We start from the raw sequence: 24,471 nt of genomic DNA on the forward strand, positions 1-24,471 counted from the left end.
GTTGTTTTTGTTTTGTTAAAGTTTTAAAGGGATTATAATTGTCCTAAATGCAATGAGATGGACAATCAATACTTAACAGAATAGAAAAAAATTTTATGGTAGTGTATTTTTTAATCTACTATTCAGTGACACTGTTGGGTAATGATACTGACAGAACTTTACTTACAAATACTTATAAAGACGACCCACTGTGCCACTACAAGGGCACCAGGAGTTGTGTGCAGGATTCTTATTCAATTTATATCCATTTCTGAAATTATTTTAAAAAGAGATACAATTTTTAAAATAGTAGTCACATAGTTGAAAAATCTGAGCTGTGCATTAGAACAAAACAGATTTTTTTGAATGCCATTATCTTTGTACATAATTCTGTCTAAATGTATATCCTGAAAAATAAGTAAGAACATAAAGAATATTCAAAAAAAACCCTGCAAATTTGTCAACCTAAAAAATACAAAATAACTGCAATTTATCTACATGATTATTTTCTTTCCCCAGCCTACACTGAACACTGAATTTTTTTGATGCTATAAGCATCACAACCACAGCTTTCTTTTTATAATTACATAGTGTTTAAGCTTTTGCTTATATTTAGTATTTCCAGAGCAGAAAACTTTATTTGTTCATGCGACTGCTCATTCGGTCTAATTCACTGGAAAAGAAGCAGCTTCCTCTCGGTTCTGCTCTAATGGACACAGCTTGGCAAGTGTTTTTCAACAAGCTTCACCTTATTTCTCAAGGAATCACGTATTCTCTGGGCAGGCAAAAGCTAGTAAATCAGCTGTAGTGTTAATCGATAAAATTAATCAGCCTCTGAAGCAAAACCTGTCCATTACAATATGTAACAACTAGCTCTTGGATGGACTTTAAAACATGACTTAAAGAGTGAACACAGAGTTGTTCTGATACACTATTTTTTCCACGTTATTGCAAGCAACATTAGAATTTTAGGTAAGACTAGAAACAGATTCTTTGAGAGTATGCACACTGATGACTCTAAAACATATGTAAAAAGAATGAAAGCAGCAATGGAAATAGGTGTGAAAAACTTTTCTCTGCAATGTGATGTATCAAATGAAAATAAGTCCTGCTGTGTAATTCCAAATATGACATTGAATGCAGAATAAAATTTATTTTTGTAGTTTATACCATTCAAAGTTTTTGTCTAATGTCCAGGTCAGCTTCTTTGGTGCAATTTCTCACCCTGTAATCAACTATAGATCTAATGACATAATTCTATTTTTTTAAATTATTTGGTTGAATTTTCTGAACTTTATGCTTTGATAACATAGGTTTTCAAACTAATTAATTGATTACATAAAGTACTTAATGTAATAGAAAACCTAGAACAGAAAGCAATTGAATAAGTAAAGCAATTATTAAAGAAATGATTAAATTAAAGAAATTGTTAAATTAAAGAAATTATTAAATAAGATTTAAATAGGTATGTTTTGGGAGTGGTTAGAGCAGAATAAATGAAAACCGAAAATAACAAAATCTATAGTCAACTCATAACTTAATAATTAATGAAGGAAAGTTTAGTTAGGACATATGTTATTTTTATCAGTTTTTTAAAAATCTTTTATCATTAAAGGAAATGCAATTATTTTAACCAATTTTCTAAAACAATCTTCCCAATTCTATTAAATATAAAAATGTTAATGAAAAGTAATTTATAAACTTTAAAGTCTAAGATAAATAATTATTTATTATTCATCAGAAGTTTATAATATTCACTTTATTAAAATATTAAGTAATATGCTAAGTTTTCTAAATATTAAATCTCTAAATACTGCTAAGCCAGTATGGAATAATAAAGAAATAAAAAAAATAACTGACAAAACAATGCCACCATCATTTACTATGTATAGTTAGTATATATTTTTTGACATACGGTTTATAGTCTATACAGTAAGTCTGTAAATAGCCCTCTTATATTTGAAAAAACAAAACATAAAAACTTTAAATGAGGGTATATTTGGCATTGTTTACACATCTGAGCTTCTATATATCTATAACCCATGAGATGTTGCAAAATATGTTTCAGACTTAGTACTCATATAAGCCACAGTCAGTTCGGGGAACAGGGAGATACAAAGTAGGAAGAGCTTTTGCTGTGATGATCCCCTTACATTATTAGCTGCTGAAATATCCAGCAGAGAGAAACCCTGGGAGTAGCAAAATATGTCACAGAACTCAAGTCTGACCACTCTCAGCTTGAAAATCAATACTGAGAGGCAATTGTTGGTAGAAAGGAAAGCTGCTTTTAATCAGAATGCCAGTAATCTGTGGAGATGGTGGACTCAGTGTCCCCCAAAACCGACTCTGAAGATTCTACTTGGCCTTGAAACTTTTTAAAGGGAAAAAGGAAGTAACCACAGTTATTCAGTGAGATACAGGATCAGACTAATCACTGTCTCCCACTGCTTGCAGGCTTGATGATGTCTTGTGATCTTTAGATGCTACCTTGTTTACATAGTTTGTTCATGAGATGACTGACAGGGAAGCTAGGGAAGAGATCTGGTCATCTGTAAATTACTTATTCTTCATTTTTACTTCTTTGCTCTATGGAAAGAGGTTAGGCAAGGTATTGTGTGATCAGAAGATCTGAAGGGTGTGCTGGGGCCAGAGAGGAGTAGAGCATGGGGGTGCCTGGTTTAAAAGTTTGTTACAATATAGCTTTGCTAAATTGACAAGAAAAGGGGTTTCCCACCGAGGGCAGTTTTCTACAAAGAGCTGCTTAACAAATCCCCCGCCCCCAATCAGATATCATTTCATTTCTATGGGAATAGGGACAGAGGTCTGTCTTCTGTAACTTCATACTAAGAAAGGGCATCGAGATCTTACAGTGAAAGATATCAACGTGGGTTTGAAGCATCTCTTCGCTGACAGTTTTAGTTGCTTGTTTACATGTACAGGCAGAACAAGCTACAATTATTTTGATACACAGAAAGATACAGATTATAATAAGCAATAATGTTTACCCCATTCTCTTAAGGCCAGTTTTTGTAATTGCACTAAGCAGAGATGAAGTACTGCTCAAGATGGAGCAGCTCATGTCATGGCTGCAGTTTGGTCATCACGCAGTTAGCTTTTTCTCTCTAGTGCCAGTTAGAATATCTGGAAAACCACTCAGGGGTGTGCACCAGACACTGAGTCTGTGACTCTCCTGTCCTTGTCATTAACTGCTTGCATCTGCTCTTTTGTGACTCAGCGAGGCCTGGGAGACTTCAGCTTTTCTACAAACAAGAGGCAGGGGACATGGAGGGGCCGGGGCCTTTATATTTGGAGAGGACCTACAGGGTTCTGTGCATTTCCCACACTAGTGTTGATCTGAGGGGCTGATTCAACATATGAGAGCCAGGATGGCACAGTTCACCTGCTGGGACCTCATTACCTGCCTCATTATGGACTTAGCTGGAGATAAACTGCTAAACTGTATTACCTCTAACTGGCAAGGAAAATGGAGTGTCAGGGCAAAATCATGTATGTGACGTTTCAGATTAAGATCTGATGACGGCTGAGGTTCAGGAGGTGTTCTGTGGAAGTAGTTTTTCAGTTACTATAATATTCTTCAAGTAAGGATTTAATTGTTACTTATTACTTAGTTCTGTAATCAAAGGACATATATAAAATTTGATGATCTATGTGTATAGACTTTCAAGGTCAATATTGGTTTAACAGTTGATATCCATCATTTATACCAGTTTCCAAGGAGGTTCATTTTCCTGGTCTTGTATATGACAGGCTCTAGGCTTTTAGAAAAATCGTCTGTAAACATGTTTTTCCAGAGAGACGAAAGTTCATCCAGAAAGTGTTTACAAATCACATTGCCAAGTATTTGTTCAATGATCTTATGCTTCTTTAAAAAGAAACAAAAAAAAACCCCTTTTAAAATATGTTCACTCACTCGTTAATATGATATAAAGCCTTTTTTGAAATAAGGCTAATGGAGTTTAGTTCTCCATCTCTGCTGAAGTGATTGTAAACTTTCACATAATATCACTTCAACTTTTTCTAGCAATCCCCATGGGTTAAGAAATGGGTCTAAATAATATCTAATCATAATCATTTTTCTTACTGTAATTCTTTCTCTTCACGCACTTCACCATTTAGAACAGCCATGAATCACTCGTGTGAAGTGTATGGGTTTTCATCCCTGATACAGGCAGAGTCTTCAGCAGTTCTCACTGTAGCTGTCTCCTCGGTGCCACCTGGAGCTTAGGAATCAGCAGCTTTTTTCAACATCAATTCAGAAATCAGCATTCAGGTCACAGGGTGATAAGCTTAATTACAAGATTTAAATTTCTACCATGAGACCAATAATTTTGTTTTGATTGTTAAACTCTACAAACATAACCTGTCTTTTCTCTTCTAGCAGTTGAGTTAGTTATTTACTGTTTCAACTTGCATAACTGACTGAAGAACCCTAGGGGCTTCTTCAAAGTCTATAATACAAGTGTTAATAACCATGCTTTAAACCTCTGACAGGAGTGTAAAATGCCCGTGAATGATGATAAATCTCAGTGTGTGCAGTATGACTGATGTAGAGTGTCAAAGCACAGTCTTCTAAGGCTGAATCCTATCTGTCATGTATTTAAAAAAAATCAAGGCTCTCAAAACTTCAGTGTGTGAAATGAAACTTTAAAAACAGTCTAAATAATGCAAATCCCCCTGGATTTACCACTTTAATTTTTATCCCTTATTTTTTCATCAGCAATGAAAGCAATTTAAGTGAAAGTGAAATTTGCTAACACTTTCGTATCAATTCTTTTAGAAACCTCTTCCCAAATTAATCTTATTTAAGTTAAATGGCCTGATAGCCACATGCTTTATCCACAATATTATTTAATTTCTACATTTTCATTCTTTTGTATTATAGCTGGAGTAACTTGAACATGAGTAACTAAAAGGAAGATACACTAGAATAAAAAACTAGTTGGAGTGTTCATTTTATGTATTTTGTAATCATTTTGATTCAAGCTATTTAAGTAAAATGAAAATAATGAAATTGAAGAAGTACTTGAAATCAAAATTAAAGTTCCTTCTAAATAATTGTAATATAGTAACTATGTTAAAATGGATTAGAATAGTACATTCAGAATATGAAGAAGATTGATTCAACTCAGTAAATTAAACAATGCGATGGGCAATCTTCTCCTCTGCTTCTAAGTGATTAAAAACACTTAGCGACGCAAATTTCATGAGGCATCTCTGAAAAATGGCAAGTGGATTGGATAATATTGAAGAATTTAACCAAATTATAAAATGTATAGGATAGTAAACTGAAAAAAAAAACAAAAAAGACTAGTTTCACAGATATTCGAAAACTAGAAGTGGTATCTTCCAGAAAGAGGAAAGTAACTGTTTCTTAGTGATGTCATAACAAATTAACCTAAGCTTGGGGGTTAAACTACAGAAACTTTTTCTCTCATAGTTCTGGATGCTGAAAGTCCAAAATCAGGGTACTGACAGGGCTGTACTCCTCATAAAGGGGAGAATCCATTTTTTGCCTCTTGAATCTTCTATTGGCCTTTGGCGATAGTTGGCATCCCTTGGCTGTAGTCACATCACTCCAGTCTCTGCCTTTGTCTTCTCCTCAGTGTTTGTGTCCCCCCCCCCCCCCCGTGTCTTTCTTCTATAAGAGTGCTTGTCATTGGATTTAGTGTCTACGATAATTCAGAATGATCTTCTCGTCTCAAAATCTTTAGTCAGATCTTTAAACACCTTTTTTTCCCCCCAAATAAGATAATATTCATGGATTAGGACTTGGATATATCTTTGGGGAGACCACTTTTCAGCCCAGTACTATAAAAATTATGGCTGGTAGTCTTGTATTAGAATCATACACACACACACACACACACACACACACAGAATTGCAAAATCCTTTCTCACTGTTAAATTCTTCCCAAAATGAGGATTTAACAACAGAACATTTATTCTTTTAGCCTTGAGTAATCATTTCAGAATTGTGGTTAGGAGGGCAAGGACACAGGCACAGGTTTGGTTATATCCAGTAGGCAGGAAGAGCTCAAGAGTCTAAATGAGCAAATACTATAGCCCACTTTTCAGCAATAAGTTGACATTCACTGGAAGTAAGATAGACTATCTGAAGCTGTGTCCACACCTACATAGACCATCCCCAGTAACAAAAAATAAAGGACAACTAAACTGTAAACCAGTAAGTATCCACAAACAGGTTAAAAGATACAAAATATGCGCTCATCTGAGAATCACCCAACTTTAAGAACAGTGAACAGCATGAGAGCAACAATATAGCAAACTTAACTGCCCCTCCCCCTCGCCAAAAAAAAAGCTTTTCGGAGCTAATTACTTTTTTATTTTTAAATCAATAGTACTAAGTGAGCCCTATATTTTTTTATTATATTGGAAGCTCCTAGTTCATGACAGTCATATCAGCCTCAGAAAATGACTTGGGTACCTTTATACCTGTTTCTATTTTGTCTTAGTGAAACCGAGGCCCCCTAATCATCACTAAGTTTGTGATTAATCTCTCTGTCCAGAACTTTATTTCCTTTCTTGTCCTTGTTCCCCTCAGGGTTAAGGAGTATCAAAGAAAAGGGGGCTTGGAATCAAGCAGCACCCTGGGAGTCCTTCCCAGGTGCAAAAGCCCTTCCATGTCCCCTGTTTCTTGTTTGTAGAAAAAAAGGCTAACTCTCCTACACTATCCCCTAGTTCTAAAGAGCAGACTCCAGCAGTTAGTGATTAGGACAGTAGAGTCACAGGACTCCTGGTTCCTACTGAATGGCCAAAGATAACAGTCTGATGTGTATCTTTGAGTTGTTCTGTAGAAACTAAGACCATCACCCAAGTTTTGGACAGTGAATACATGCAGATCACAAACACGAGAAACCTAGACTGGTTAGAATCAGAAAATTGAGATTCCTGAAACATCACCCTGTTACTTCACCATCAACCAGTAAGAAGAAGGTCCACAAATTGATCATGCATCCTATAACCCTCTCTCCTAACACTATCTTTAAAAACCCTTTCCTGAAAGCCACTGGGGAATTTGAGTCTTCTGAGCACGAGCTGTGTGTTCTTCTTGCCTAGTGCCCAGCAAATGAGCACTTACTTTGCAGCAAAAGCCCACTTGCCAGAATCTGGCTTTCTGCGCTGCGGGCACACAAGCCATTTTTTGGTAACACCACTGGGGATACTGATTTTCAGAACTATTTAGTAAATTCAGCTTTTCAATGTCTGAACCAACTTTTTAGTTGGTGTTTGTCAAAGCTTTTAGACTATTATTATTCTCATTTCTGTCTATTGGTACAGTTAGGTTTTCTTATTTAATAAATTAAAAAAATTATAATGTCTGTCTCATCTCAGTTTTCAAAAAGCTATTGGCAGAAAATTGTGCACAAGATTTCTTTTTTCTGGTAATTTGTATGGTTATCTCTAATTATGTTTCCATTTCATTCCTAACATTGTATTTGAACACCCTCCCTCAATTTTTTTCCATTTTACTTCTAAGTTTACCTATTTTATTAAATTTTTTAGAGAAATAGTTTGATCCTTAAAAAATGATGAGTACCATCGAAAATATAAAACCCATATGAGGTTAAGAAAGATTGGGAGGGAAGTGGGGGCACAATGCAATATCAAATAGGAAAGTTAGCACATGCCTCATTGAAAAGGAGAAATTTGAGCAAAGATTTAAGAAGGTAAAAGAGTTAGCCGAGGGGATATGTGACTTACACGTATAGCTAACAACTCCAGCTGCTGTGAAGGACAGATTAAAGAGATGCAGGGAGGAATCAGAGATGCTCTGAGAGAGAATGGTGGCCAAGAACAGGTGGTATGAATTACAGTACTGGGCACACCTTGTATATAATTTTAAAGGAGAGAATGTATTGCTAATGTATTGGTACACAATTATGACTTCAAAATACTTGGCCAGATCAAATGGAGGGGTGATGTGCCATCAATGGCGAATATGTGAGCTGTAAGTGGAGCAAGAAAATATTTTGAATCCAGTTTCTCGTGGGTAGGAGAAGTGTTTACACCTCTCACTTGAAATGTGGAGTAGGTAAATAATATTTGTTTAGAATTTGGGACCGATCTGAGCCGGAGAAATAAATTTGGAATTTGTCAACACAGAGATGGTATTAAAACTATTAGAATGAATAGAATTACCAAAGAAGAAAGTATAGATGAAAAAAATACCAACAATGGAGCCCTAAAGAATTTCAACACTGGAAACTGAGGTAAAAGAGAGGAAACTACCAAAAAAAGATATGGAAAGGTAAGAGGAAGAGAGTTTGTTGTTCTGGAAATAAAGTGAAGAAAATACATAAAGGACAAAGGGGTGAGCAGTTGTGTCAACAGTCATAAAACCTTTGAGGGGAAGACATGGAAACGTGAAGAATGACCACTGGATTAAGCAATAAGAGATCACTGTTGACCTTCACAAGGACTTTGTTTTGTAGGGGTACCCTGGTCAAGTCAGAACTTAGGTCCATCAGAGTGAAGGACAGAGGCAAGTCACAGGGAATCACAGATGACAGATCTAAAAAAAATGATTGAAGTATTGTGGGCATTGGGGCACTAGCGTGAGTGAGCTAGCAGAGAGAAGCTGGTGATAACAGAGTAGGATACAGAAAATTGAAGTCATAGAAAAATTAAAATATTCAACAATTGTAAATTCTTTGGTATAACCACTGGAGTAAGCAGCTGAACTAGGAATGTGGACAAAATAATTGGCGGAGCAGAGTTCAAGGAACTGAACGGCTAGAGTGTTGGAAGGATTATATTTATACATATTGAAACTTCCAAGGATTATGACTAGAGTAATACTGGGAAAAGTCACAGTGAGAGCAGAGCTTAAATCATTAGAAAATTAAGGGTGATGTCCTAGGGCGACAGGCAGATAGTGACAGTAGTGAGATGTGGGGATTGATAAGAAGTCTGTTGAGGGTCAAAGCTAGGGATTTTAGAAAGAATGGTTGTATTATTTACATTTTGCTTCAAAACCAATTAATTCAAATCTTAGGGGTTTAACAACACAGCAAATATTTCAGCAGTTTTGTTGGTGAGGAATTCGGGAGCAGCTCTGCTGCGTGCTTCTGCCTCGGATCTCTCCTGTGATGTTGCTGTGGGATCATCAGAGTTTCTTTATTGAGTCTGGAAGATTTACTTCAAAAACTGCTCACTCACATTGTTGGCAAGTTGCTGCTGGTAGTTGGAAGGAGGGTCCCGGTTGCTCAAAATGTGGACTTCTCCACAGGACTGGCAAAGTGTCCTCAACACACAGTAGCCAGACTCAGAGCACGTGACTCAAGAAGAATAAAGACAGAGGCTTCAATGTCTTCTGTGACCTAGCCTCGAGGTCACACTCTCATTTCCCACAACAACATATTTGTTATGCAGGGCAGCCCTAGTCAGCATGGGAGATGACTATAAGGAAGTGTGAATGCAAGGAGATTAAAAATTATTAAGGATTATCCTTGAAGATGGCTACCAAAAAGGTGGAATGATGTTCTAAATGTGGCCTTAGAAATAAAAGAATTCCTAGTTAACTCCAAGAGCAGTGACATAAGGACTCTAAGAAGAAAAAGCCACCACTGAGAAGAATAAAGTCACCATTGAGAGACCTTGCAAGGGAATTTGTGCACTAATTCGCGTATCCAGGTGATCTCTGGATTGCAACTGGAGGGAAACAAATGAAAGGATTACTGAGATAATGTGTTGACTGTACAGAGAATTTTATGTACAACTATGCATAATAGTGAATTTCAGGGGATAGAGTAAAAGAATTTAAGGAGTTAAGATGGCAACAGGAGAAATAACAGGAATGAAGAGAGCTTTCAGATTAAGGTATGGAAATAGAAAGGTAACCTGGCAGTCCAGGGAGTTTTGGGGTGACTGACATACACAGACATGGTATTAATCTCAATGGATTCACTGCAGATAAATGGTAGCAAGGATGCAGGACGGCATATAACAGGGTGAGTTTCTGGAGCTTTCTCTACTTGTTCCTTAGGTAGATGTCCGAGGGAAAGGGGGCCTCTTGTCAACAACAGGGTTAGAAATTTCTGAGAAATGTGGGCTTAATCCCTGTGGTCTTAATGGGAAGGTTTCTCTTGTATGCCTTGGATCTGATACTATGATCTCTTTATACCTGTCAACGGCCAAGTGACCGGTGGGGGAGCGGGCTAGCGGTGTGGGCCTCTTCCTCAACCTGGAAATTAGGGTTTAAGGGCTCAGAGGAAGAAACATGGTTTTATTTCCACTTTTGTGTATTTCCAGATATTTTGTAATTTCAACTGGTATTCATTATAAGCGACAGAGCTTTTTAGAAGTGTTTATTTTCAAGTTCCACAAATAAAAAGGGATAGTGGAGGGCTTTCTTGTATCTCACGGTGTGCAAAGGAGATGACTTCTATGGTGTTTAATAGTGCTTTTTAAATTTTTTATAAATTTGTCATTTTGTGTCCTAAAACATGATCATATTTTGCAAAGGGTTCGTATGTTTGGCAGTGGTTATGGAATTATTATTAGCATGTTGAGACTGATCTATCTAGATGTTGCTATACATATACATATATGTATACATTCTTTATTTCATATAAATTATGCTTCATATATTCATACTATGAAATATGTAGTATTGTAATATATAAATATTTATTTATATATAAACTACCCTTTAGTCAGTATTTATATTAATTTTCTACTGGTTGATTCAGTTTGAAAAAATTAAAATATGTTAAATATTTTTATTAGTTGACTTTCATTCATGCTTTATATATTTTTAGTTTAGTCTAAAAAGTTTATAGCAGCACATGCTTTTTTTAATCTTGGTGAATTATTCTTTATATTTTAGATACTGTCCTTTATTCCTATTTATGCAATTCTGTTTACATTCTCATAATATTACTGTTATCACCTTTCTTTTACAGAATTGTCTGGTATTTTGTTTTGGCTACTCCTTAATTTTCTACCTTTCTGAATCATTATATCAATTTTGAAACAGTATATAGCTGTGATTTTTAAAATTCAGTTTGTTTAAATAAGTGATTTGTAAAACAACTTTACATTAATTATAATCACTCAACTATGTGAAGTATTTCTATCACACATATTGTGTTTTCTAATGACTGTTTTTCTTTTTTCTCCTTTTCTCTCTTAGATTAATCAGTGGTTACCAAGTGAGGCTGTTTTCGGTTGCCACGGTGGTCACAACATGCAGGGGGATGTTACTGACATCAAATGGGTAAGTCTAGAGATGTTACTAAACATCTTACAATGCATAGGACAATGCCACACAGCAAACAGTTGGCCCAAAATGTCCGTATTAAGAATGCCTGTTCCAAATTACATACTCTTTATTCTTTTTTTTCTCAATTTGGAGACTTTTATTTACATTATTCTAGTTGTTACTTTAAAACAATTTTCAGAAAGGTTAAATTAGTAGGTATCTTTCTTCTTCTGTGGAGTCAGCAAAGGCACTTAAAAGATTTAAATTGAACCAGCTACTTCTCTCATCCTTTACATTGTTTTTAAATTTTAGTTCTACCAGAACTAAATCAACTGACACTAGCTTTTGTTAGTATTTATACACAATAGTTATACAAATTTACCCATATGTTTTACCATTTTCTTTACTTCTTACATCCCCTTCCCTTTTTCTGGGTCTTTATTCCTTCTTGCTGGGGTACATCCATTAGTAGCTCTTTCAGCATAGGAAGAATGGCAAATTCTCTACCTTTTATTACATCCAAAATGTTTTTGTTTCACATTTATCCTTCAATAATAGTGTGGTTGGTGTAAGATTATATTTGTAGTAATTTCTTTCAGCACTTTCAAGAGCTTATTTCAGTAACTTCCAAGACCCAATGCTGCTGTGGTCAGTACGTTATCCCTTGATGAACAATGTGATACTATCTTCTTTACTTGCTAAATCAGTAATTTTTATACTATGTGTCTTAATATGGACTAGCTTTTGTTTATTATGTTTGGCACCCATTATAGTTTTGTTGTTTGGTTGAATAACTTAAGTTAGTTCTGGAAAACATTAATACTGCCTTATTAATGAATATATTCTTTAAATTATCTCTAAATTTCTGAAGACAATATTAGAAGTCTAACAGACCTTTTTTATCTTCTATACTTCAAATTCCATTTCATATTTTCTATCTTATCTTTTGTTTACAGAATTATACATCTCGGTATATGTTTGAGTTCAGTTTTCACTTCATTTGTCTAGTTTGAACTTTCAATTCTTCATTATTTCTTATTTCAGAGGCTGATTTTGGGAATTCTAGACACTAGGGTTTCTATGTTTAACTTCATCAAATATACCTATTTTAATTTTATAATGTACTCTTTGTCCCTTATATCCTTTTTCTTTTATCACTTTTAACCTCATGGACACACAACGGATGCTGAATATCCAGCCTCACATACATATTCTATCATGTCCTATCTTTTCTAAACGTTAACTTGGAATTCTTACCCTGTTGTGGCTCGAAGACCAACAGTAGGGGAAAAAGGCACTGTGGTTCTTGTCAGTAACCTTCATGAAAAAAAAGTCCAATGAGAACCATGTATGAGTTGTAATGTGTAGACTGTAGTAGCCAGGGAGGTGTTCTGCTCAGATATCTTTTGGAACCTGCTATGGGTAACACTGCTGACTATCAGTCTCCATCTGCTGCTCATTGGTTCTATCATAGTAGACAGAGGCCTGCTTTCCCAAGGCTGCTCCCAGCCCAAGACTGAATGGTATGGAGCATACATTCATCTGATTGCTGCCCATTTCAGGACACCATCAAACAGCAGCTCATTGGTCAGGTTGATTCAACCTGAATCTTTCTGAGAACTGAGCTGTGGACTTGTATCATGGTCTGAAGGCTCTTATGGTCCCATGGTTGCCACCTGCTTTTATCTTGGAGTTTGAGAAGACACATTCATTGGTTTCTTGATCTAGCTCTAACTTGTATTTGGGAAGACCAAAATCTATGTGGTCACCACTGCCACCATACTTCCCAAATTCCAGCCATTAAATGTTTACAGATGAAGATCTAGCTGTTTTTTTTTATTAGATATGTATATATAATAGACATATTCTAAACATGTAATGAGGTATATAACTTTATTCAGTTCTTCAGTAAGTTTAGAGAACATAGCAGATAGGTGTATTCTAGAAAATTACTAAACACAGCTGTAAGTAAAGAAGAGAAGTTGCGTTCAGGAAAGTCGATTGTATAATTGCAACAGTATCACTGTAATTGGTTGAATTCATATACAAAGCATTTTTTCAGGCAATTTCCACAGAGCTAATAGTAAAATTCTAAATAAGAGTAGAGGAGTCATATTTCACTTTTATTCCAAGAATAAAATGTCATTTGATGTTAATCTATGAGTTAATAGCAGTTAACATTGTCAATATTAAAGTAAACTTTTCTTGCATTTAGCAAACTTCGATAATTCTCAAAGTGAAGGTATGTATTAATACTTTAGTACAAAGAATAACAGTATCCACAAGCACATGAAATGTAGCATCCTCTTTTTTAACAAGTTATACATAAGATCTTCATTTGCTTGAGTATTTTCTCAAGAGAAAGAAAATAGGGAATTCTATACCGTGGCACACAATTCTGAAATAAAAAGAAACGACATTATAAGAAATGAAGTTGTTCTGACTGATAGAATTAGAATTAAACTAGAGGAAATTCCTAATTAACAGAAACGAGTCAAAGCTGCTCTTAGAGAACTGGAACTTACACAAGTTACTGGAACTTAAAAAAAAGAACATTCTGTGTAGATACTGAGTTTGGCATAGCTCTAGGGATAATACATCTTTTCAGTATCAAAGATTATTTCATTGTTGATGCTGAGGCCTCCCTGCAATAATAAGTTTTCATACTATTGTTTTCCTCAGTGACCTTAACCAACATGGGAAAATAATGAACCTCTTCTTCCTGTGTCTTGGAGGGTTTGGTAATTCATCTTAGATGTCAGTGAAATAAATGTCCTCTTTGTTACTTGAAAGCTGTATCTTCCTTAAAAACAAATACAAACAAATGAGTTACAGTAGGCAGATGAGAAATCAACAGAAAACATGAGTATGCAGAATATATTTTAGATTACAGCAAAGTGGGAGTTTTGTGAGATGGAATTTTTCTGAGATCAAGTGTGTAAGTGGGCTATGAGGCTAAGGCAGGACAGCCTGAGACCTAATGTTGATTGAGCCATACTTAACACATTTATTTTTACAGTTACATGTAGCTTTCATACTGTTAAATACACTTATCATGTGACATGTCACTAATTACATTAATCTTTGATTACCAAATTGCTTATAACATAGTCTCTAAGAAATGTATTTTTACAATAGTTTTTGGGAGTCCTTGCTTTTTCCAATATACAGATGCATTGTTTTTTCTTTTGGGTTTGTTTTTGTTTATTGAAGTATAGTTGATTTATAATGTTAGTTTCTGGTATACAACATAGTGATTCAGTTATAGATGTATATATATGTTATTTTTCATATTCTTTTTCATTATAGGTTATTACAAGCTATTAAATATAGTTCCCTGTGCTGTATAGTAGGACCTTGTTGTTTTATCTATTTTATATATAGTAGTTAGTATCTGCAAATCCCAAATTCCTAATTTATCCCTCCCCACCCATTCCCTTTGGTAACCGTGTTTTCTGTGTCTGAGTCTGTGTCTGTTTTGTAAATAAGTTCATTTGTGTCATTTTTTTTTTTAGATTCTACATGTAAGTGGTATCATATGATACTTGTTTTTCTCTTTCTGGTTTACTTCACTTAGAATGACAATCTCCAGGGCCATCCATGTTGCTGTAAATGGCACTATTTTATTCTTTTGATGACTGAATAGTATTCCATTGTGTGTGTGTGTGTGTGTGTATGTGTTTACACACATTTACCATAACTTCTTCATCCAGTCATCTGTCAGTGGACATTTAGGTTGCTTCTATGTCTTGGCTTTTGTAAACAAGCAGTGCTGCTATGAACACTAAGGTGAATGTATCTTTTTGAATTAGTTTTCTAATATGCCCAAGGAGGGGGTCACTGGATGATATGGTAAGCCTATTCTTAGTTTTTTAAAGGAACCTCCATACTGTTCTCCACAGTGGCTGCACCAATTTACATTCCCACCAACAGTGTAGGAAGGGTCTCATTTCTCCACACCCTGTTTAGCATTTATTGTTTGTGGACTTTCTAATGATGGCCATTCTGACTGGTCAGTCTCGTTGTTTGCACATATTTCCTCCCAGTCTGTAGGTTGTCTTTTTTGTTTTTAGTTTCCTTTGCTGTGCAAAAGCTTGTAAGTTTAGTTAGATCCCATGTGTTGGATTTTGCTTTTATTTCCATTGCCTGGGTAGACTGCCCTAGAAGAACAGTGCTAAGAATTATGTCAGAGAATGTTTTGCCTATGTTCCCTTCTAGGAGATTTACGGTATCCTGTCTATATTTAAGTCTTTAATCCATTTTGAGTTTATTTTTGTGCATGGTGTGAGGGAGTGTTCTAACTTCATTGATTTACATGTGGCTGTCTAGCTTTCCCAATACCACTTGCCGAAGAGACTGTTTTTTCTCCATTGTATATTCTTGCCTCCTTTGTCGATGTCTGTGGGTTTACTAGATGTACTGTTGACTGCCTAGTTTTGAAATGAAAATAAGTAGGTACTTGATACTTCCTTTGTCTTCATAACCAGAGCAACTTTGTCTTACCTACCTGGTATGGTTCTTAAAGAGGCTTTTTGAACTTCCCTGGGAGTAAGATACTCCTTTTTCTTATACTATCCGCTAAGAATGGACCACTTCTCTACTCCCCACACCCATACTTTGGACAGAAAAGGAGAGGGTAGAGGGTACTCCTGGGTAACCACTAAATTCTCTTTCACACCCACAAACAGAACAGGCCACAAAAGCCATTTTTAGTGGTGTCACTAAAGGCAAATTCACAAGGAAGCTTGCACGCACCTCTTCTAAGGCCCTGGATAGGGCCCTACAAATATGTTCACACTGACATACATTTTTGACAGTCTGCAGTAGTAAGAGTGTTCCGTTCTCATTCTTTAAAAGCATCTCTCAGATGAACTTGGCACTGGGCCCCACAAAACTTTTATACGCCTCTGGCAGATGTTCTGAGCATGGGAAGAATGAATCCAAAACAATCAGCAAGCTGTAGAGTTTAGTGGAGCCTTATGGGCCAGCTACTTCAGTTCCTTTCTACTAAAGCTGAAGGAATTAAGGCCCCGAGGAGGTCAGTTACAGACCTGAAGGCACAGCTTGTTAGCTGCAAAACCAGTGGTAGAAAGCTGGTGTTGAAGCTGGTGTGTGTGTACCTACTACTCTACTCTTTGTTTGTTTGTTTGTTTTTCAGTTTTATTAGGTAGAATTGTTACAGTCTGACTGCACATATACAATATATTGCATATAAATACATATACACAATATATTGCACATTTTAAAAAATTTACACATATGTACTGTTCATTGTTTCTAAGAACATTTAGATCTTTAGCTTTTTAAACTTACATAGTTATCAAAGGAATAAAGCCAATCACAACATAAGAATTAATTCAAAAAGATACACACACCCTGCTATTAACAGCAACATTATAATTATCAAGATATGGAAGTATTCTATGGGCACATCAATAGATGAATGGGTAGAGAAGTTGCAGCATGTTCAATGGAATATGACTCACCCATAGAAAAGGATATTTTGCCATTGGCAGACCTCCATTCACTTTTGTTTTCTACTTCAAAATCTAGAATTTTATAACTGGCATAAACATTTTCATTGCATCGAAAACAACAAAATACCTAGGAACATACTAAACCAAGGAAGTTACCTATACTCTGAAAATTAAAACACTGATGACGGAAATTGAAGATGATACAAAGAAATGGAAAGATACCTTGTGCTCTTGGATTGTAAAATAGCTGTACTACCCAAAGCAACCTACAGATCCAGTGCAACCCCTGTCAAAATACTCATGACATGTTTCACAGAACTAGAACAAACAATTCCAAAATTTATAGGGCCAGGGTCCAGCTAGTCCCAGGGTAGAGTCTGTGTTTGTGGATTCCTCCTACAGGCTTTGGGGTTGTTGTTTTCTTCTTTTTGGTATCTGCCCACTGGTGGATGAGGTTGGACTAGAGGGCGATGCAGGTTTCCTGGCAGGAGGAGCCAGTGCCTGCCCACCGCTGGGGGAAGCTTGGTCCTGGACCTCTGGTGGGTAGGGCTGTGTCTAGAGGCATTTGTGGCTCAGGAAGTCTGTTGATGGGTGGGGGCTGTGTTCCCACCCACTATGTTGTTTCACAAGGCTAGGTCTTAGTGCTAATGATCCAATCAAGATTCCAACCTCCAGGAAAGCTCATGTAGATGAACACTCCCAGAATGTCCACCACCAGTTTTTATGTCCCTTCAGTGAGCCACAGCCACCCCCTAACTCTCCAGGAGGTCCTCCAGAACCAGCAAGCAGGTCTGGCCCAGGTTCCTATGAATTCACTGCCTCTGCCCTTGGACCTGACACATGTGAAATTCTGTGTATGCTTCCCAAGAGAGTGGAGTCTGTTTCCCTCAGTGCTGGAGCTAAGCCCCACTGGCCTTTAAGATCAGATGTCCTGGGTTCACCTCTTCTCAATGCTGGAACCCTGGGCTGAGGAGCCTGACGTGGGGCTCAGAACTCTCACTCCTCTGGGAGGGTCTCTGTGACTTAATTATTCTTCAGCTTGTGGGTTACCCACCTGGGGAGTATGGGGCTCTATTATATCATAAGCACGCCCCTTGTACCGTCCAGCTGTGGTTCCCTCTTTATTTTTACAATTGAAGAAGATCTTTTTTGCTAGGTTCCAGTCTTTTTCGATGGTTGTTTAGCAGTCAGCTGTGGTTTTGTTGTAGTCACGATGGGAGGGGAGCTCGTGGTCCTGCTACTAAGCCATCTTGACCGGAAGTCCTACTCTACTCTTTAACAAGGAGCAATCTAAAGAGGACTAATGGTGCATCATGTTTTATTGATGCAGTAGAGGAGTAAATGCTTTGGAGGTGGGTAGATGAAGATAAAATCCTGACACTTGCTGGATGAGAGATCTTCACTGGTTTTGTTTTCAATCTGTTAAATGGTAGTAATGTACTTGAAAGGATTATGTGAAGCAATACATGGGAACTTTCTGATTGTTGGGCAGTGGGGTTACTGAATAATATCCTCTGAACTGAGCAGAAACTTTGGGACCGAAAAAACAAGGTGGGCAACTCCATTTAAGTGCACCTATGACATCTACTGTGAGTAACTTACATACAGGCAGGGTCAGGCGAGGGTGATCTGGGGGCATTGGCAGCTGCACTCGACGCCAGGGCCAAAGCTAAAGCTAGAGTCTGACTGCTAAGGGAGAAGCCCATCCACGCCAATGTGCACTGGGGGTTTTTCTTCCTCCTGGGGGGTCTCATGACCATTATTTCTCACAGACCATTAACTATCTGGTTTCAGCAAAAGTCATCTTCCAGTTAACAAAAGCTGAGAGAGGAACTCATCTCTTGTGAGTAGGAAAAGGTCAGTCAGCACAGAAAAGGGACGAGGTAGGACTGTGGGCCTAAGACAGAGCTGACCGTATGGAGTCAGTGTGGTTCAGCCACACAGAGAAACTGTGCAGCTGGCAGCTTTACTGTGATATTCTGTGAAATATTTGCAAACTTCCTGTAAATCTTAAGATTATTTCAAAATAACAACTAAAGACAAACAAATGTAGGGAAAATAGACACCTGATTACTAGCAGCCTTAGGGGCTCCTGCAAAGAATATTTCCTTGTCTAATATGTTTAAGTCATTTGGGGTTTCTACCAAATCAGGTCTATCTATATTTTGAACAGTGGAAATGCCTCTCTTTCTCTCTATGTATTTTTTCCCATTGGCATACCTATTGAGATTGTTATTTTTTGATCCATTAGTTACCACCATGAATAATATTTGCTCTCTCTCTATATATAATCAATATGCTATATATATAACATTATGGATTTCATAATACATAAAAGCCTTTGAATAAACCCAGACTTCAATTCCAAGCTAAAGCACCATAGTAATATTTTAAGTACTAAATAAATAGTTTTATACTACAAAAAAGGAAAGGGAAAAATGGTATCAGAAAAGGAATAACATAGTAAGACGATTTGTTGGATCTCTACACTAACTGAAGTTAATGTTTACCCTTTAAATTAGATGGGACCATAAAGTATATTAGGGATTTTGGGAAAAAAATGATGAAAGGTACTATGAGTAATTTTTTAGGGATTTAATTGGGCACGTGTATCACACATGAAAAATATCCTCTGAAAGGTATATCAAAAGTTATATCTTCAAAGGTTCCTTGCAAGATAAAACATTATTTAAAAGGGTCCAAAGAAATAAGATGAAATGTGATGAAAGGAAAATCTAATGGCCTAAATTAAGAAATTGCTGTTAATATCAGATGTCACTGCTAGGATAGTGCTTTTAAAAATCCACCTTCTCTCTGCAAGCAAGAGACTGAGTGAATGTCTTAGAACTTTTTTCCCCTGTGATTAGACTAACACTATTGCATAGTGGACTTTGAAATTGCTCACAACTCTGAATATGCCTTTTCACTTCATACCAAGTTCTTTTCTCAACCAAGTTACTTTTGAAATTGACAGTTCATCTTCACATTTGTTCCACAGTCATGAATCAAGTCAGTCAAGTTGAAATCTTGTTACAAAATACTATAAACTTATTGTTGAATGAAAAACCTCTCACTGTAAACAAAATTTGATATAGTTTAAAAAAAAAACTATAATCACTGGGGAAAATTTTTCTGAATAAAAGGGTAGAGAGAAAGTACAGGAAAGAACCTTGTTTAGTAAAATCCTACCAAAATGAATAAGAGGGGACAGGTAGCAGAAATAGAAAGCTTGCCCCTGTATCTTAACAGGAATCAGGAAAGAAAGCACATTTTAAAATCAGTACCACTCTTAAACTCCAGCCACAGTAGCTGTGTTCCTCCCAATATTAGAAGGGAAGGAAGGTGAGGGTTCACAATCTGGCAATCACACTTATTACCACCTAAAAATTATCCTGTGGAAGATCCATCTTTAGAAGGTACACAGGGAATCTTAGAAAAGAGGCTAAAACTCATCTAGTATAGATGTGTATCTACCACTCAGTGCCTCACCACTGTGATCCATCACTCTCTTCAAGCTGAGAGGAAAGGCAGCTAACTAAAAGTAATTGCCCTTGAGACTTTCTTTTTGACTCATGTATTAGGTATAAGTGTGTTGTGTAAATTTCTAAATTCTTGGCGATTTTCCAGATACCTTCTTATTACTGACTTCCAGTTTAATGTTGTTATGGTCCAAGAACAAACTCTGTATAATTTCTGTCCTTTTAAATTTGTGAAGGTTTTATATCCCAGGATGTAGTCTATCTAGATGTATGTTCCATGTACACTTGAGAAGAATGTGTGTTTTGCTGTTGTTTGCTAGAATGTTCTATAAATTTCAATTAGATTCTGTTGGTTGGTAGTGTTTTTCAGGTTATCTATTCATTATTGGATTTCTGGCTACTTGTACTATGAATTACTGAGAGAGGCATGCTAATGTCTCCAACTATACTGCAAATATACCTATTTCTACTTTCAGGTCTAGCCATTATTTCTTCAAGTATGTGATGCCTATTGCTCTTCCATACATATTTAGGATTCTTAAGTACTTTGGGAAAATTTAATCCCTTTTATCACTATGTAATATTCCTCTTTATCCCTGAAAAACCTTGTTCTCAAGTGTAGTTTATTTAAATTTGATATAGTTACTCCAGACTTCTTTTGGTTAATGATTTCATCTTTCTCTATCCTTTTACCTAACCTATCACTGTCTTGTATTTGTAGTGGATTTCTTATTGGCAACATATAGTTGGATCATTTTTTAAATCTAATATAAGATTCCCCTTCAACAAGTGCATTTAGAGTATTAACACTCAAAATGGTTGTTTATGTGGTTGAAACGTTCTAGAATCTTGTTAGCTATTTTTTATTTGCTCCACTTGGTCCTTGTTTTATTTTCTCTGCCTTCTCTGCTTTAACTTAGTTTAACAATCCATTTTGTCTCATTTATTGGTTACATATTATTTAAAAGCATATTTTAGTGGTTGCTCTAGTGGGTAGAACATACTTAAAAAAAATCTAAAACCACTCTCACATCTCACATACTATCATCCCACCTCATATATAGGGTAAGAAATATTTTAATTATATAACCAATTGCTCTCTCCCATCCCTTCTGCCATTGTTGTCATGAATTTTATGTTATTAACACCCAGTATACCATTTAGTCTGTATTTTCCTCAGTTATCACTTGGAAAAACTGAAAATGAAGGTAAAATACAGTATTTTTTTCCATTTTCTACATTCTTCATTTCTCTTTGTCAATCTAAGTTTCTGTTTGATCATACTTCTTCTTAAAAACTGTTCTCCAACATTTCTTCTAGAGTAAGTCTTACTGGCAACAAATTCACTCAGTTTTTGTTTCATTGAGAAAGTGTGTGTTTCTCATTTAACTCTGAAGGATGTTTTCACTGAATATAGAATCCTGCATTCTTATCATTGTCCCTTGGTAAGTAATTTTTTTGTTCTTGCTGCTTTCAAGAGTTTCTCTTTATCATTGGTTCCAACAGTGTGAATACAGTATACAAGAGTTTGGTTTTTGTTGGTATTTATCTGGCTCAGTGTTTTGAGTTTCTTGGATCTGTGGGTTTAGTATCTTTGACTAAGAAAATCCTCAACATTCCTTTCTTCTGTACTGTTTTCTCTTTATTCTACTTCCAAAGTTCTGGTAACGCTTATACTAGACTCTAATATTGTCACATTGCTTTAGCACAGTCTGGGGTTTTGTTTGCTTCATTTTGCTTTTTTTGCATTTCAGTTTGAATATTGATATATTTCCAGTTTGACTGAGTCTCTCCACTGTTTATTGGTTCTCTTGAGGCAGCCAGAGAACTGTTAGCACTTTTTTTGGAATAACTTCTAGCATTTCCATTTTATTTCTTGTAATTCCTACAACTCTCTGGAACCTACTCATGTGATCTTTATATGATACCTCCTAGCTTGGAGGGAAGTGAACATGACCACTATAGAGAGGGAGATGAAACCCTGGTAGTTAATATAAGCAGTAGACTTGAAATGACAGTAGCCCATATTCCTGGTATCAGAGGAAGCAAAATGCTACTGGGGCTCATTCCAAATATAGTGATTCTTTTGATCTGTCTAGTGGTTCCCTGGAAGATTCTACTCAACTTATTTTTATTTGATGCCACTTGAACTTGCTTGGTGCTAAGAGCAATTCCCAAAAATACTAAAAGGGAAAGCTGAAGAGTGAGATGTCCACAGGTGCTTTGAAAAACTGGGAAGCAATATGGATTCTTAGTCTTGAATACAGATAGGTGTGCATGTTTAAGAAAAACATGAGAAGATCTTAAGGTCTCACCCCTGATACACCTGAGGCTCTGCACAATCAGAAAATATAGACTAAGTCAGAGTTTAAAATTCCTGTTGAGTTTTGAACATGTGTCCCAACACTCACACAGAGCAATTATGTCAGCAAAGATAATTTGAGAAAGTTAAGGAAATTTCTGTTTAGTCATTTTCTGACCACTAAATAAAACAAGTAAAGTCTTACAGCACAAAGAAACAAGGAAGTATGACCCACACAAAGGGAAAAAAATCAATCAATAGAAGCTGTCCCTGAGGAAGCCCAGATGCAGGACCTCCTAGACTTAGACTTTAGGTCAGCTATTTTAATTATGTTCAAAGAGCTAAAGGAGACTATGTCTAAATAACTGAAAGAACGTATAAGACTGCTGTCTCAACAATTATGGAATATCAATAGAGACAGAAACACAAACAGATCAAATTAAAAGTCTGTGGTTGAAAATAAAATCACTGAAATGAGAAATTCAGCAGGAAAAATCAACATCAGATTTGTGCAGGCAGAAGAGTGAATCAGCAAACTTGAGAAAAGATTAACTTAGACGGTCCCATCTAACAGCTGAAGGCAGAAGGAAACCTAGCTGGAGGCTTTCAATAATGAGTAGAACAACTAGACAGAAGATATCAAGAAAATAGAAGACATGAAGAATGTTACAAGCCATCTAGCACTAACTCCACCCAACAAGAGAATACACATTCTTCTCAAGTGCTTATGGAACATTTTCTAGGAAAGACTACAGCTGACCCTTGAATACATGGATTTCAGCTGTGTAGGTATACTTCCATGCAGAGTTTTAATAGTAAATACTAGAGTACTACACAATCTGTGGTTGGTTAAGGCCACAGATACAGAGGACAGTGGATATGGAGGGCTGACCATAAGTTATACTTGGATTTCTGATTGTGGAGAGGATCAATGTCCATAACGCCCCCATGGTATTTAAGGGTCAATTGTATACAAATCTCAATAAATTTTAAAGGATTGAAATCATATAAAGTATGTTCTTGGACCAAATGAAATGAAATTAGAAATCAGTAACAGAAGGAAATTTAGGAAATTCACATATCTGTGGTAATTAAACAGCACATTCCTAATTAACCAGAGTCCAGGAATAAATCACAAGGCAATTACAAAATGCACTGTAATATCAATACTTACTGCATATAATAAAAGCAGTGCTCAGATGAAAACTGATAGCTATAATGGTCCACAATAAAAAAGAAAGATCTCAAATCAATAACCTATCTTCAACCCTAAGAAATTATTCTAACTAAAGCCAAAGAAAGCAGAAAAGGAAAGAGTAAAGATTAGAGAACCAAAAAATGAAATATGAAAAATAGAAAATCAACAAAACCAAAAATTGATTCTTTGAAAAGAGCCACAAAATTAACAGCTTTTTAGCTGCACTGACCAAGAAAAAAAAAACAGAATAATTTCCAATTGCTAAAATTAGGAGTTGAAGATGAACCATTAGTACAGACTCTACAGAAATAAAAGTGGATTGTAAGGAAATTCTTTGAGCAATTATATGGCAACCAATTAGATAACAATGAGGAAAATTTCTAGAAAGACATATATTACCAAAACTTGCGGGAAAAAAGAGAATCTGAATAAATAACAAGTAAACAGGTTGAATTAGTAATCAAAAAACTTCACAAAAAGAATCACTTAGGACCAGACGACTTCACTGGTGAATTCAACAAAATAAAAGCAAGTCAAATTCAGCAGCCTAAGTATTATATACCATTAAGAAGTAGGATTTCTCAGGAATGTAAGGCTGGTTTAAAATAAATCAACCAATGTGACATATCATCTTAGTAGAATGGGAAAAACACGCACATGACCATCATACTAGATACCAAAAAACACATTTGATAAAATACTCAATAAACTAGATAAATATGGGAAATTCTACAAAGGGCTAATGGACAGCTACAGAAAATCCACAAGTAACACCATCCTTAATGGTGAAA

General features: G+C 36.0%; 1 long non-coding RNA gene across 1 annotated transcript; it reads right to left on the reverse strand.

Moving 5' to 3' along the window:
- Positions 1-779: 779 nt before the first annotated feature.
- LOC116662628 lies at positions 780-23,330 on the reverse strand. The gene is made up of 3 exons (XR_004318600.1): positions 23,319-23,330; positions 5,300-5,307; positions 780-848 (listed from the first exon to the last, which is right to left on the reverse strand). It is a non-coding gene; the product is annotated as an uncharacterized LOC116662628 (long non-coding RNA).
- Positions 23,331-24,471: the final 1,141 nt, after the last annotated feature.

Source organism: Camelus ferus, chromosome 3, assembly GCF_009834535.1.
Source record: "Camelus ferus isolate YT-003-E chromosome 3, BCGSAC_Cfer_1.0, whole genome shotgun sequence".
NCBI classification, from domain to species: Eukaryota; Metazoa; Chordata; class Mammalia; order Artiodactyla; family Camelidae; genus Camelus; species Camelus ferus.